General features: G+C 48.5%; 1 long non-coding RNA gene across 1 annotated transcript; it reads left to right on the plus strand.

Annotated features, from left to right (window-relative positions):
* The first annotated feature begins 845 nt into the window (after positions 1-845).
* On the plus strand, positions 846-4,192 carry LOC113457562. The gene is made up of 3 exons (XR_003378108.1): positions 846-975; positions 1,547-2,122; positions 3,566-4,192. It is a non-coding gene; the product is annotated as an uncharacterized LOC113457562 (long non-coding RNA).
* Positions 4,193-12,153: the final 7,961 nt, after the last annotated feature.

A 12,153-nucleotide genomic window follows, 5' to 3' on the forward strand; every position in this document is an offset into this window, starting at 1 on the left:
ACATGGCAGCTCACAACTGCCTGGAACAGTCCCAGGGGATCCAACTGTATGCGGGACACAAGGACACAAGCATACATGTTGGCAAACAGACAACTCCCCCCCTCCCCCCGTGATGACAACAAAACAAAACATCACACACATGCAACACACACGCATATACATACACTCAAATAAAAAAAACTTATTTCTTCTTCAAGTGCTTTTAAAGCCCATAAAATAATTTTGACCAGTAACTATGGGTCTTTAAAAGTAGCTACAGAAATTAACAGTACGCTCAATTTCTTATTGGTTTCATTCCAAAATAGAGTTCAAGCAAAAAAAAAAAAAAATAACAGGAATTAGGTGGAGGTTTCCCATCTATGAAGTATCTGCCTCCCAACCAATGGAGACCCCGACAGTTAAGATTGAGCAGTTTGGTGCCTTTGAATACAAGTTTTTACTTTCAAAGTATTTTGCATCTGCTACTCTGTTGCGTTTTAAAAGCCTGGCAGCTGTTTTCACTTTCGGATGGAGCCCCAAGAGGTTAAGAGACTTCAATCAGGGTCGGCACCTGTTAATGAAAGACGCCAAGCTCATCTGGGCTCCGGGCCCCTAATCCCCATCTCCTCAGCTGGCGCCATCTTTCTTCCTTCCATTAGTCAGGAATGGAGGCCTTCTTTAATCAGCCTCTGCCTCCTGAAAGATATTATAGTATATGATTTCTAAGAAGAAGGAGGAGGGGAAAAAAGCCAGAAAAGGAACAAGATGTAGATGATTTGTGATTTATTGCCCAGATCAGTTTCCACTTTAGAAAAGACAAGAACAAAATATACAGTCAGTATTTACATTTTGTTTTTTACAGTGCAAAATATTTACACCAGAAAGGATACAAAATGGCAGTGTGGGACTCTGGGAGACACAGACATTAAGAACCACAGTTGCAGCGGGGAGCTCTCGGCAGCCTCTTCCGGGTCTTCTGGATTCTAGACTGGCTTGGTGAGACTCCTGCTTGCCCGTGTTGCTGAGTTAGGCAGTGAATGTTTCCTCTTGGTATTTCTAGGCCTTTCCCAGATACCTATGGTTAGTGTGTTTCCTCGCTGACCTTCCCACGTCTCTCTCGAGCAGCAGTTCTCAACCTTCCTAAGGTTGTAATACAGTCCCTCGTGTTGTGGGGGCCCCCAACCACAAAATTATTTTGTTGCTACTTCATAACTATAACTTTGCTGCTGCTATAAATCTTAATGTAAATATGCCATCCCCAGTGGGGTCGAGACCCAAAGGTTGAGAACCAGTGCTCTTGCTTGCATGGATGGGTTCATCTCTGACTTCTGGGATAGTGCTGTGGTCAGAGACCCTGCCCTCCCATGGGTTTCCTGAGTGAGTGGGAGAATTAGGATCTCTCTCTCTCTCTCTCTCTCTCTCTCTCTCTCTCTCTCTCTCATTTTTCTTTTGGCAGTGTTGGGGGTTGAACCCAGGGCCTTGAGCAGGGCACGCACGCACTCAACCATTGAGCTACATACTCAGCCCATATATGGTTAACTGTTTTTCTTCCTTCTTTTTTTTTCAGGGTCCTCTTACTTAAAAGAGTGGTACACTTATCTGGGCAGCGTGCCAAGTCCTATTTCAAAGAACAAGTCAATTTTCACAGTGAGGTTTTTCCATTTGGAACATTCCAGTTGCAGTGAACTTTGATTCCTGTACTTGGTAGAGCGGAGGGTGGGAACAGGGTTGAATACTGAAGCCTCTGTTGTCTGGGAAGACCTTAGACCTGTGTCACACTTTGAAGGCTGGGGAGAGACCACACAGCCAGACCCTACTGGGTCACAGGCAAATGAGTTCTAAGTTGAAGTCTCCACCCCCACTGGGTGCAGAAGAGGGGGCAGGGCGTTTTAAGTGGTCTAGGCTGTGTATTAACTGGGGACACAGTGTCCCCTGCACTTGTGGCATGCTGACCCTTAGCCACCTGGGATGTTTCTTCCTATGGCCACTTAACCTGGATGTTATTGGACAGAGGAAACGGAAGAATCTGTCTCTATTCTGGAACATTCAAACACTGGCCAAAGGAACCACTGATCACCGGAAATCAATGTCAGAAACGAAAAGGGAGAGCCAACAGAGATCCATGAAATAGCGCCTGATCATGGTGAGTGATGTGGGATGAACTTGAAAAAGGCCCCGTCATGAAAGTCAGAATTGATCATCAAAGTGCTTTCCTTTGTCAACACAAAAAGGGACCAACTTTCAACGTGACTAAGGGGATTAAAAAACAAGTTGGGTGCACCAGGAAAAAAAGAAAAAGTCAAAATGAAGAATATGATAAAATCATAGTAAAGATGATCAGAATAAAACAAAACAACACAAAGGAAGAAAGAAAGGAAGGAGGAAGGAAGGAAGGAAGGAAGGAGGAGGAAGGAAGGAGGAAGAAGAAAGGAAGGAAGGAAGGAAGGAAGGAAGGAAGGAAGGAAGGGAGAACTTAAAGCATCAAGCTAGGTGAAAAGGGACTGGTGAGTGGGAGCCTGCAGCAGAGCGGCAGATTTAGAATGTACCGGTATGGAGAGTCAAATATCCCACCTCACCAAGTCCATAAGAAACAACAGAAAGTCTATTGCCCACCATGGAAACACAGGGTTAATACTGCACCAAGTGCACCAAATCGGAAAAAGAACTTTTCAGAGACGGAGAAGCTGTGTAGCGTCCAGAGGCTTCAATGAGAAGCCTGGAGACGGGCTTGAGACTTGGGGAGTTTCTATGGGCAGGATGTGAGACTCCATGTCTTAGACAGCAAGCTCTCAGACACATGTCAAGGGTGACTTTGTGCTTGGCGAAGTCTAGTCCAGTCATGCAGGGTTATAGACCCAAGTTGGTGGGGAAAAGCCATAGTGGGAGGCACAAGACTTCTGTCCCAAAGGACCCCATTTTTCAGTATTGTGAGGCTGGGTTTGAGCCCAGAGCCATAGGATGCCAACAAAAGCCATCAGCCTCTAAGTTATCAGCCAACAGCTTTCTCGGTCAGTATCCACCATGGACAAGAGCTCACGTGACACCTGCTTTACCATGGTCTTCATTCAATCATATTCCCAGAAACATCACTCTGTCCCACTTGGACCAGTGGCAACACCTCTCCTTGCCCCAGAAAGCACAGGCGAGTGTCTCAATTTCATCAAGCCACTTACAGACACATTTTCTTCACTGAAGAGCACATGCGCAGAACTCAAGCGGTGGTGCGGGGACTCTGCGGAACCCCAGTGGTTCATGGGAGACACTGAGAATTCTTCATAGGGTACTGGAGCACCACAGAGCTCGCTTGTTTATTTTTGGCCGAGTTACAAACCAAAGAGATGTTGTTGTTTTTGTTTTTGTTTTTTTTTTTTGGTTTTTCGAGACAGGGTTTCTCTGTGGTTTTTGGAGCCTGTCCTGGAACTAGGTCTGTAGACCAGGCTGGTCTCGAACTCACAGAGATCCGCCTGCCTCTGCCTCCCGAGTGCTGGGATTAAAGGCGTGCGCCACCACCGCCCGGCGGCCAAAGAGATGTTGTTGTTGTTTTAAAGTAAAAGAACCGTTGTTCCTTTGGTCTTCTCTTTATTAGAGCCCTCGTCCCAGATCCCACCAGCTCCTGCTCAGAAAGGAACCGAGGTTGCATTCCCAAGGAAAAGCAAAGGACACGTCTGGAGGCATTCTGCACTGCTTTTCCAGCATGGGGGACAGCCGCCCTTTGCTCACGACCCTCCATCATGCATCGGTGGGCAAGAGGAAGGCCACCAGTGTAGGCTGAGCCGAGCAGAGACCGCTGCTTTACATCAGAAGGCTCCACTGCTTGCGTGGTTCGGAACAGTGACACTCGCGGGCACAAGGAAAATCAGAATGAAACCGGCAAAGTTCCCGAATATTACATCTGTTGTTCCTTTTTCATTTAAGCTCCGCCTGAAGCCACCACCCTCCTCTATGGAGATAGGAGTCACAGACCCTGAGCCTGTTTCCGTGACAACTAAATTAAAAGCCACAGGAAAGCTCTAGACTCCGCTTTTAATCATGAAGCCAAAACAAAGAAAAGGCGGAGAGCCTCTTCACCAGTCCTGGACTTAGAACGGAGACCCAATGTAAAGCCAATCCAAGCGTCTAGTTTCCTCTCTGATGGGGAACAAATTGCAATAGATCTGTCAGAGTCTGTCTAAAGGCAAGGACCAGGAAAACAGTCAAGGTCAGACAACTTTCAGACAGGACTTCTTCCTCCCCGGGGGAATCTTGCAGAGCTCTTGGGCTGAACTGCAAGAAGTGTGGCCAGTGGGGGTGGGGAGTGTGGGGTAGAGGCCTAAAGTGATGGGCACGGAGGCAAGGGATAGATCCAACTGATCTGGGGGTGAGATGAGAGAATTGAAAAGTGAAAAAAAACAAATAACAAAGGTGCCAAGGAGTTGCTAGGGTGAGGGGAGAAACCAGCAGGGGCTGCTGTGGGAGCAGAGGCGGAGCTAGTGAGTGCAAGGGCAAAGGGACCTTTTGAATTGCGGACCAGGGGGTCATCTTCCTTCCGAGGAGGTGTGGGGGTGGGAGGTGGGGGCGGGGAGGGTGTTGCTGAATGCTTTGGAAACCATTTGGTGAAGGCCCAGAACCGAGCAGGAAGGTCCATTCCCTCCAAACAAGAAGCAAACCCTAGGCTTCTGCATAGATGGCAAAACAAACTGTGGAGTCCAGGTGCCCGCCAGCTCAGGAGGGGTCCTGGGTGTTGGCAAGTGAACTCTTTTGTGGTAAAGCACCGGGGTGTGCATGCAGTTCTGCAGGGACAGCTGTGAGAAGGTGCCATGTTTCACTCCAGGGGACTCAGTACCAAGTGGCCCTAAAGGAGGTTTAGTGGAAGACAGCAGGGGTTCAGAGGAAACCCATTCAAAGCACACATGAAAAGTTACTTTGCTTGACGGCAGACACAGAGATCACAGAAACACAGAAGTCTCCGGCTCTGCAAACTGGTTTCAAGTGAACATTTTCTGCTTTTACATGGAAGACCCACTGCCTGAAGTCCACAGGAAACCCAAAACCAACAAATAATTCCTCTTCTATCCTGTGCCCGACCTGTAGCTCCAGGGCAGCTGGCGTCCCAGGGCAGTTATAAATTCTGCCCAATACAAAATCGTAAACTTATTTAAAATGTTATGAGAATTTTTGTGTTTGTTGTTGTTATCACTGACTGCATGGTTCTCCTGTTTGAACTTTATAGTTCACAACAACTTATCACAATGTCAGAAGTTTGGATCTGCCTATGACTTTCTCAAAGCCATTTTAATCCTATCTGTTGACTTGTAGGGCCGGTCAAATACACCTCTTGCTTTCAGGATGCCATTCTGGAAACCAGTTTCTGATTTTTAGAAAAATAATACCCAACCCTCAATTAACCACATTGCAGTGCAAGAGACGAGGGAGTGAAACCTGCCCTGCTGGCGCTCTGGGGTGGCCACTCGGAAGCCTATGACATCGGGTTGGCCTGACGGAGAGTCTGCCTAGGTGTATGAAGGGGGCAAAGGAGGGAGGCTGCTGGGGAAAGGAAGCAGCGTCCTCCGAGGAGTGGGGATGGGTGGGTGGCGTGTGGGTGAGGGTGGGGGTCGGGGAGCCAGGGAAGAAGAGAATCTCATTTAACTGGGTAACTGGAATTTTAAAGCAAGAGGTATTTTTGCTATTATCATTATTTTTTGCATTGCTTACTTTTCTCGTTCAGAAAAATAAAAATAAAAACCCTATGAACATTTATAGTACTTAGTTTCAGACAGCAGCTTCACAGGTCCGTCCATCCTCATGTCCTACCTAGAAATGGGTCCGTCCATCCTCATGTCCTCCCTAAAAATGGCCCCATTCTTTCGACATCCCAGTTGCTCAGCATCTAAACAGCTTGTCCTTCAAGCTACTACGCAGGTGTGAGGGGAACCTCTTTGACCCTAATTTCACCAGAAAATTTGATGACCCTTCTTCGATGGTTCTAGTTAAATCAAGTTTGTCTACAAAAAAATGAAGCTGCTTGTTTTGTTTTCTAAATGCAAGAACGTGCACTTACGGCCCAGCCCCTCGGCACACGGATTTCCAGAGCTAGTCTTTTGTCACTTGAAGGCAGGTAGCCTGTGCAGATGATGAAATTAGTATTCAGTCTGTGGAAGGCTCTTGGCCAATGTCCCCCAGAGAGCAGTCTGCTACTGCGGCAAACATAGAGATTTAATTACCGGAGACCACACTCTCGGCGGCCAGAGGAGTCTCAGGGCTGTTTACTTTGGCAGATGCCTACGTACAGACAGTCTTTGGAATGAATGGAGTGCAAGTAAAATGTCTCTTTGAAAATGGTTTCACAGTCTTTCTTACAAGGAGCTGGAAAGGTGACCAAGACCTTAGACGTCTTCTTCCTCTGTTGCTAGATATGAGTTGGGATTCACTGACAGGTGGTAGACTATCCAACTATAGACTAAGGTCTAGGATCCTGTAAGCCATCCACAAGCCCCCAAGTCCATTTGCATTTATAGGGTGCTTTCACTTTCCCCATGCCCTGGGAATGGCAGGAGGGTTTGATAGCCAGTGATTTGGCTGTGGCAATCCCAGCACACCCAGGAGCCCTTCACGCCATGTCCAGGGCCACTACCTGGGACCATTGCCATGCCCAGTCACACACATGTGCCCTTGATTCCAAAAGGAATCTAAAATGGGTACATGCAATTTGTGGGTAGTCCTTTTCATGGAAAAAAAGGCTACTGTTCCTACTGGGTGAGCAGATCCCCGAAAAGGGGGAGGAAGGAAGCTGCCACATGAAGATCAGAGCGGCACCCCTCAAGTTCAGGCATTATGAGTGGGGGGAGCCCCCTAAATGTGCTCTAAAGCATCAAAGAAAGATGCTGTCATGGGTTCAAAGTCAGAATCACCAGAATTCTCCAGTGTCTAAGCCTCTCCATCATGGGAGTCTTGGGGCAAGGCTCCCTTGAGATGCTAACGTATTCCAGATGGAACTTCTTCCCTTTGAGGGCTGCTGCCCTCAAACAGGCCTTCCGGTGGGGTGGTTTTCACTCCCTGCCTGGCCAGCAGTTCTTTGGATTCTAGTTCAATCTCCCTGTCAGAGGTGAGGGGACCTTTGCTGTCCACACAATGTCCACTTGCTGCCTGGACACCCGAGGCCATCAGTTATGATTAGAGCCCTAAGTGAGAGGAGGTGCTTAGGGCTGGTGACTGGATTTAGTACTTGGGTTATCACCAGTGTGACCCTCCCACATCTGTTGTCACCAGCGTAGTCAGTGACGCTGTCCTCCTTCACTTGGAAGTATTGTGGATTGGACCGGCATGCTCATTGGTGAGGAGGGAGACAATGGGGGGAAGTAAAGTGGTCCATGGCTTCCAATAGTTTTGCCAAAGGAATGGCGCTTATTCCGGACCATCCTGAAATGATCTTGATTGTGACCGTGTTCCTTTGGTGTTGGCTCAGTAGCAGGTGGGGCATCACACCGTGTCACACAGGTGTGTGTGCATGCGTGTGTGTCTGTGTGTGTAAGGTCATTGGCTCTGACGGCCAGGCCAGGCAGCTGCCATGATTGCTTACCCTTGTTTGTGAGTTTCTTTCTTCTACATCCCTGTTGTTGCTTCCTTCCCAAGGCCAATGCTTTTTTTGCCTCTGGCAAATGATGTTTGAAAGAACCCAGGAAGGGACAGGATTAACAAGGCAGCCCCAAGAGGCACAGAAGGAACCCTGTGGAGTTGAAGGAGCTGAGAAAGATGACAGGATCCAGGCCACAGCCTCCTAGGAAGGGTCCTTGGGGTCAGCACAGGAAGCTGCCAGCTGCCCCTCCTGTAGACAGCTGCTCGAAGTTCTTGCAAGAAAGGAGACTCTGGGTGTCACACCAGCCTGCCTGGCTGGGGGGAGCACCAGGAACCTCTGCAGGAAGCAGGTCTGGAGGCCTGGGGAGGTCTAGCTGAGCTCCTGTGTGGAGAGGGCAGAGGCCTTGCTTTCCTGTGGTCACACTCCGATCAGCTCCTCAAACCAGGGCCTTCAGGAAGGCTTCTGTAGACAGCTGTCTGCAGGAACAGATCCTCCATCTTGGTCCTCCTCCAAGGCTAGGCACTTTCCCCATGACTCAGGGCTGCCTTCACTTCTTGGCCACTAGCCAAGGACTCTGACCCTTGAGAAGGCATAGAGAAGGGGGTATTTGAGAAGGAGCCTAGCTGAGCAATGCCACATTTTATGGACACTTCCTAGGACCAGAGATTTCCTGGACCCGGTTCCTGTATAGCTGTAGCCAGACCACCGGTCCTCTGAGAGAGAGGATGGGATCTCTACCTCTCTCTTCCACTTCGATCTGGTGTGTACCCTCTGGCTTGAGAACCAAGAGGCATTGGGCTCATACTAGTTGGAAGAGTCTGCCACAGAAACGAGCCATAGAGTCACCTTCAGGCAGCCACTAGCCCCTCCCTCTCTGCTTTGTAAATCCTTCCCAAAGACCTCAGCTTCTTCTTCCTGACCATGCTGGCCCCTGGCTTCCTCTCTCCTCAGGACCCTGAGCCCTGGCTGGCTGTGACCCTCCCTGAGCACTCAGCGCACGTGGCCCCTCCCTCTCCAGGATCATGAACACATGCATGCCTCAAGTTTGCAAAGCCACCTCCATGCATGATGCTATTACAGTCAAAAAGACTCCAGACAGTGAGCAGCACAGGATGCCCTAGCGTCCACAGTCATCCCGGGAGCTGACCTGGAAATAGAATCAGAGGGCTTCAAGGTATCAGAGATGACAGGGCCACTGGAGATCACCCAAGTCTAATATCCTCATCTAATCTCGGACATAGTGTGGCCTGGGGCTCCCCAAGACCAGACAGTGAATGTTAGAGACGAGGCCCAGAAGCCCAATCTGTGGACCAGTCCATCGGCTGAGTCATGTCATTGCCACGTCCTGTCCTATTTGTGACGTCAAGATGCTGGAAAGAGTGGGAAGCCTGACGAAAGTCATAGATGGGGTCAGAGGAGCATGTGGGGAGGGGCTGAGTTGCTCCTCTTAGTTTCCTGCTTAAGTCACCAGTTGCGGGGACAGTCATTACATGTGCCTTTGCTGAACTGCCTGCATGTCTTCATGTACATGAAGCTGGGCAATATGCCCCCTGTGGCAGAGCACAGGGCAAAGGCACTGGGAAGGTACGGTAAGAATCTTGAGTACTGCTTTTGCCTGTGTGGATTTCCTTCCTTTATAAAACCATAGAACATTCTACTTTGTGGCTGCTGGTAGAATGACAGGTATATTGCTGTTGTTATATTTTACTTCTGAATGTGAAGACAGTGAAATGAAAGTGTTTGAAGCCCTTGTCATTGGGCAGGATGGAGATGCTGGGGTGGGGTCATGGGGCCGTCCTGAAAGGATTCACCAGACCAGCCGGAGGTTTGGACCTGGCCTGGGCGGCTGCACACATCTTCCCCACAAGGAGAGGACAGACAAATAGCATCTGTGTCCGCTGGGATTCACTCTAGACAGCAGCTTTAGTTTCAGACGGGGAAGCAGGTGTCCAGGAGGAGCTGCCTGATTTCCACAATAGCCTACTGGATGCGGCCCTGGGTTGATGCCTGTACAGAACCCGAGTCTGGGCAGCAAGGTTCCGTTAACATAACAGCTAATTAGTGTGGGTTCACCCTCACACCTGGCAGGTTCTTAGAAACGTGAAGGACGGAGAGTGTGTATGTTGGGGGGACTGGGATGGCTAGCAGTGTCTATATAGAGGGAATGTAAAATGCAAATAGGTCTGGAAAGGGAGGGAAATTCCCAGAATCCTGTGTTGTTTTGAGGTTCCATTAGAAGCCCCAAGGACACTCTAAACATCTAACAATAGACCAGCAGGCTACATGGCTACACCCTAGTAATACTGACCTCTTCATCAACAGAGGCTTCCTAGGCTTAGGGAGATGGCTTAGTGGTTAGAGCACTTGCTGAGCAGGGATGAGGACCTGAATTCAGATCCCCGGAATAAACGGATCTCACATAAACGCTCCCAGACTCAGAAGGCAGGGGCATGAGATCCCGCAGAGCAACCTAGTGTTGAAACTAGCCATCTTGGCAAGACCTGGGTTTGACGGAGACACCTTGCCCTTGGAATGAGAGGGACGAGGAATCGAGGTTGACCTGACATCAGCCTAGAGCCTCCACATGCCCACACACTTACGTGCACAGGTTCCCACACACAAGCAAACATGCACACGCAAACACGTACTACACTAAGATACGAAAGTGGAAAAAGTTAGGGAAGAGGTTTCCCGAGACCCTTTACCAAGCAGGCACTGAGACAGGAAAACAATATAACTTTCTCCCTCTCCTTTTTTTTTTTAAACGGTTTTACTCTGCAGCCCAAGCTGGCCCCAAATTTACAATCCTTCTGCTTCAGCCTCTTGACAACTCTATTTCTTGTGTGTGTATATATGGGTGTGTATGCATATGCATGTATATGTATGTGTATACACACGTATGTGTATATATGTGTAACATGTATATGTGTGTAATCTGGGTATGCACGTGTGGTATATATGCATGTATATACACATGTATATGTATGTATATCTGTATAATGCATATATGTGTAATGTATATGTATACACATGTATATGTATGTGTGTTTACACATATGTGTATGAACAAGCGCTGCACCAGAAGACAACCTCAGGTACTGATCCTCAGAACCCACCTTGTTTTTTTCCCACCAATCTGGGGTTTTCTGATTGGGCTAAACTAGTTGGCTGGCTAACAAGGCCAAAGGATCTACCTTCGGAGCACGGTGATTCCAAGGATGTACCTCCACACTTAACCTTTTCCCAGGGGTTCAGAGGACTGAACTCAGGTCCTCAGACTTGTGCGCAGGCACGCTACTAACTGATCCACCTTTCCAGCACAAGGCTCCATTTCTTTAAAGAGTTTAAAAAACACTCAAGTTATGTGTGCTCATGTTTTGCTTGCATGTATGTATGTGGACCATATGCATGCCTGGTGTCCACGGAGGTCAGAGGAGGATGTCCAATGCCCTCTGGAACTGGGGTTACAGATGTTTGTGTACCATGAGGGTCCTGGGACTGAAACTTGGTCCTCTGCAAGCACAGAGAACGCTCTAAGTCACTGAGCCGTCTCTCCGGCCCCACACAAGTCTATTTCCTACAAAAGAACACGCTATCGTGTGGTTGAGATCTGGCTGGTGTGGTGTGGGGTGTATGTGTGGTTCTTTTTTGCCAGAGTAGATTGGCACAGGCGGCAAAGCCCCCTCCTGCTGCCAGCTGCGCTTGGATCTGCAGGTTTCTGTAAGGTCAAGTGTGCTCTGCAGCAGTAGCCGTTACTAGTGATAGTAACTCAGAAGGGGGCATAGAAGTTTGAAGGGAATGGCTGCCACAGTCTAGAACCCTTAGAGTCCACTGGGTGGTACTGTTTGGAGAGGCTGATGGAGCTTTTTGGGGGTAGAAAGTCCCTCCTTGTGGGCGGGCTTTGGGGTTTTAGAGCCTGGCCCCACTTCCTGTTCCCTTTTTCCATTTCCTGTGTGTGGATGAGATGTGAACAGCCAGCTTCCTGCCTCCTGTTGTCCTGCCTACCCTAACATGATGGACTCTATCCCTCTGGGCCTGTAAGCCAAAACCAACCTTTTGCTGTACTAGGTTGTCTTTGGTGATGATATTTTATCACAGCAATAGAAAATATAAATAGGGTAAAGAAACTAAAACAGCTGGGCAGTGGTGGTGCACACCTTTAATCCTAGCACTTGGAAGGCAGAGGCAGGTGGATCTCTTTGAGTTCAAGGCTAGTCTGGTCTACAATAGCTAGTTCCAGGACAGGCTCCAAAGCTACAGAGAAACCCTGTCTCAAAAAACAAAAAACAAAACAAACAACAACAACAACAAAACAACAAAAAAAGAGAAACTAAAACAAACAAAAGCCCTACCCAAACCCTGAAGCAATACATAAGTCCCCTTTGCAGCCCGGGGGGGGGGGGGTTTCTCAGTATTGCTGAACCCTCAATGTTCAAGTGATGAATCTAGTATTTGACATAAGGAACATCTCCTAAAAGGAGTCCCCACCCTCCTTTTGTTGAAGCTAACATTTCCCAATATTGCTCCACACTTCTGAGGGCTCGTGCCTCTGAGACTTCCTGCTTGCACAAGACAGAATGGATTTAATTTAGCGATTAATCAGGATCATAAATTGCCACATT

This window comes from Microtus ochrogaster, linkage group LG2 (assembly GCF_000317375.1).
Source record: "Microtus ochrogaster isolate Prairie Vole_2 linkage group LG2, MicOch1.0, whole genome shotgun sequence".
Taxonomy (NCBI): Eukaryota; Metazoa; Chordata; class Mammalia; order Rodentia; family Cricetidae; genus Microtus; species Microtus ochrogaster.